The 4289-nt window shown below is 50.2% G+C and overlaps 1 pseudogene; it reads left to right on the forward strand.

Annotated features, from left to right (window-relative positions):
• Positions 1 to 1800: 1800 nt before the first annotated feature.
• On the forward strand, positions 1801 to 1936 carry LOC146050921 (U2 spliceosomal RNA; annotated as a pseudogene).
• Positions 1937 to 4289: the final 2353 nt, after the last annotated feature.

The raw sequence follows: 4289 nt of genomic DNA on the forward strand, positions 1-4289 counted from the left end.
TGACTGGATAGTCTGCGCTCTCAGTGATGTCACTGGTTCTTAGTGACTGGATAGTCTGCGCTCTCAGTGATGTCACTGGTTCTTAGTGACTGGATAGTCTGCGCTCTCAGTGATGTCACATATTCTTAGGGACTGGATAGGCTGCACTCTTAGTGATGTCACTGGTTTGTAGCGACTGGATAGGCTGCACCCTTAGCGAATCACATGTTCTTAGGGACTGGATAGGCTGCACTCTTAGTGATGTCACTGGTTCTTAGGGACTGGATAGGCTGCACTCTTAGTGATGTCACTGGTTCTTAGGGACTGGATAGGCTGCGCTCTCAGTGATGTCACTGGTTCTTAGTGACTGGATAGTCTGCGCTCTCAGTGATGTCGCTGGTTCTTAGTGACTGGATAGTCTGCGCTCTCAGTGATGTCACTGGTTCTTAGTGACTGGATAGTCTGCGCTCTCAGTGATGTCACTGGTTCTTAGTGACTGGATAGTCTGCGCTCTCAGTGATGTCACTGGTTCTTAGTGACTGGATAGTCTGCGCTCTCAGTGATGTCACTGGTTCTTAGTGACTGGATAGTCTGCGCTCTCAGTGATGTCACTGGTTCTTAGTGACTGGATAATCTGCGCTCTCAGTGATGTCACTGGTTCTTAGTGACTGGATAGTCTGCGCTCTCAGTGATGTCACTGGTTCTTAGTGACTGGATAGTCCGCACTAGATAGAGAAACATGCCTGAAGCAGTTTGGGTGGAAGTACGCGGGTAACTGAACTGGCGCCTAAGCGCATATCACTTTACACTAGTGCTAAATCCTAGCTGCCACCACCCAGGTAGAGCGCGGCCTTTGCAGCAATGTCCTGAGTTTGTGCAGACGCAGGGTGCGGCGCTCTTCCAACTCCCCACTCTCCTATATACAAGCACCCATGTGTGTTTATGTTACAGGGTGATACAGGATAAAGCTACAAACCAAATCCCACTAGTAAACAACATGGGTACATGGCGCAGTCAAATGCAGGAGAGACGGACACTCTTATTGGGGTGATGGGGAATGGAAAGCTCCTCTTGTAAGGTTGGGGTGATCAAGCGCTCAGTAATGTGAGAGCTTGTGGTGCCCCCTGCTGGTCACTGCTGGGACTCCTTCCACCCAAATGACTACACCAGACAGTGCTGCATTGTTCCCACTCAGAGAAAATAAAGCAGCATTTATCTGATGAAAGTCAAGCTCATTTCTGATTGTGCCTTAACTGTGTCCTCCCTGGGCTATGCTGCAGGACCTGAATTACCAGTTCCACAAACCCACCACTCCACGCCTGTCTGTGCCTGTACTCTCACCAGTGGCAGTGGAAGGGTTAACATCACACTTGTGCTGGGGTCGGAAATAACATTATAAGACATTAGGGAGACAGGGCTGAGGCCCCCCAGCCTCAGTGCCAGGCTGAATAGAGGGTTGTTCCCTGCCATTGCCTCACCATGCCCGGTCTCCCATACATTACATTAACACCTCTGCCTGAGTGCTCCAGTATAACATCCGCATAGAACAACACCTATATATCCGCTTTTCCAAAATCACCATGGGACTAATTTTACTTATTTGCAATCAAATCTAACCTTGCAGCATTACTGCGTGTATAGTCTAATGCCGCAGCCAATGAAATCTGGACAGAGACACCCACCAGCACTTACGTATAAAGAGCCAACATTGGTCGCATCATTGAATTTGGGAGCAACACTGGGGATACTGAGAATGTCCAACGCCGGACGTGACACGCCCACGAGCTGCTTGCAACGCCCGCTTCTGGCTCTCCACTCCCAGCCGCTTCTCTGCCTTTTGGCTAAGATCAAGTGTAGTATCTGTTCTTATCAGTGGGTATGGACTGGCCTCTGGCAGAGAACAGAGAAAGGCTGGACTGAGTAGCTGCTCTGATGGGCGGAGGGTTTGGGACCCCTAATGCCTGGGAGTGGTGAAAAGTCTGGCTGAGTACCTTCACCTCTGCCAGTGGTAGGAGGTGTTGTTTCCGTAAATCCACTGGTGAGAGGGGGGAGAAACACTGGGCCTAGTAGTCTGGCTCTCTTGACGGGGTTCGTAGCCCCTGAAGGATGAGACAGCGAAAGGCTCAGTCTAGTATCCATTCCCAAGGAGTGGAGAAAGGCTGGGACTGAGTAGGTGGCTCCTGTTCCAGAGGTTCGTAGCCTCTGAAGGGGAGACCGCGAAAGGCCCAGCTTAGTATCTAAACCTTGGGATCGGAGAAACACTGAGACTGAGTAGATTGCTCTTCCGAGGGGGCCGCAACCGCTAAGGGAGTCTTTCGAAAAGCCCAGTGGAGTACCCATTCCCATGCCGGAGGCTGGAAAATGCTCTATGATGGGAGCAAAGAAACACTTGGTCGGACGCTGATTGGTCTGCTGCCTGGAGTCCGAGGCTGCACTGTGCCCCCGAGGAAACTCGGGGGTGCCGAACATGCACGGGTGATCCCAAAATCACCATGCACTAGTAAGCACTAGCACTGCGCACTTCCCTCTAGGTTAGCGCTTCACGTCCTTACCTCGTCCTTTTGGATGGGGTAGGACAATTTTTCACACCCCCACCCCGGCCTTCTGGCTGGGGTCCTCTTTATTATTTATTTCTCTTCCTTCTTCACGTTCGTCACTTTTCACGTTTTCTGTAGTTTGTCACTTTTTTTGGGTAGTGTGGTCGACCATTACGGGCCTTCCATTTCCCCAATGTGCCGAAGCTCTCGCCTTTTGGGGAGAGCTTCGGTCCCCTCGAAGACGACCCCGAGCCGCAAGGCGGAGGGAAGTCTAATGCAGGTCTCTCCAAACCTTCGGGTGCGGAGGACCCACCGTCCTGAGCCTTCCGGGGGTTGAGGAATGAGGGTCTCTCTAAGCTTCGGCGATGGTTGAGAGGGGTTAGGGGAAAAACGGGGCCCTTCTCCTTCGGGAGAAAGCCCACTTCGATCGCACGGCCCCCTTTGCACGTGTTTAGGCACAGCACCCCTCGGGCTCCTGAGTTTCTTCAAACTCCACTCCCAGCAACCGCAAACTGATCTTTCTGTGTCAGAAACTTTTACCTGCGACCGCCGTCGGTAAAACGGTGCGACTCGGTGTATGCAGTACAAATATCATGGGACAATGGTGCAAACATCGGCGTGACTATTGTAAAGCGCAACGGAATGTTCTGCACTATATAAGAAACTGTAAATAAACAATAATAATAAATAGTGGCATCCACCGCTGTGTCACACCCTACAGTATATGGCGATAAGAGAATAAATCTAAAATTGCTGGGACACGTTTTATGTCATCGCTTGCAAGTGCCAACAAATTGGGGACAGTTCAGTTGGAAACTCTGCATCCACAGGATAGTAGCCTATCAACATCACTAGTAGTAAGTAGCTCATGAATATTAATCAGGTAGCGTCTCAGTGATGTCATAGATTACTAGTGAACTAAAAGTCTGTGAAGTGCTTTAAGCCACACTTGCCTACACTTTATAATACCCTTCAGGAAGATCCAAATATACAAGGAACATGGCGGCACAAGGTGTGGGCAGTCCCGGCCCATGCAGGGGCCAGGGCCACAATGATTGCATCACTTGGGTGATTAATCAGGTCTGGGAGGGTGGTTTGTGCTCACCCATATTTACTCGTATAGTTTATCTCAGAGGTTCTTCACTCAAGTCCTCCCAGCAGGCCATGTTCTCAAGTCCTCCCAGCAGGCCATGTTCTCCAGTCCTCCCAGCAGGCCATGTTCTCCAGTCCTACCAGCAGGCCATGTTCTCAACTCCAGTCCTCCCAGCAGGCCATGTTCTCACCTCCAGTCCACCCAGCAGGCCATGTTTTCAACTCCAATCCTCCCTGCAGGGCATTTTCTTAACTCCAGTCCTCAGCAGGCCATGTTTTGTGGATGTCTGTAATCATGCCCAGGTGAGTTAAACTATGTTGTTGTGCCAGTAATTATCCAATCTATTTCCACAGACATCCTTAGAATATATGGGATGACTGAAGGGATAAGACCACAAAAAATGTTGTGGTACCATCTAAAATGTAAAACATCCATCCTGTAATGCAATATGGCGTCATACCAGCCACGCACCTTAATTCCCACAGAAAATTTGAGTGTTTCCAGAAGAGAAGCTGCAGCAGGTGAGTACTGGAACTATATAATGGGGTGGTGAGAGTGGCTATTATTGCTGTGCGCTGGGTAGCACTGCCATCATTACTGTGCGCTGGGTAGCACTGCCATCATTACTGTGCGCTGGGTAGCACTGCCATCATTACTGTGTGCTGGGTAGCACTGCCATC

This window comes from Crinia signifera, chromosome 12 (genome assembly GCF_055691185.1).
Source record: "Crinia signifera chromosome 12, ASM5569118v1, whole genome shotgun sequence".
Classification (NCBI taxonomy): domain Eukaryota; kingdom Metazoa; phylum Chordata; class Amphibia; order Anura; family Myobatrachidae; genus Crinia; species Crinia signifera.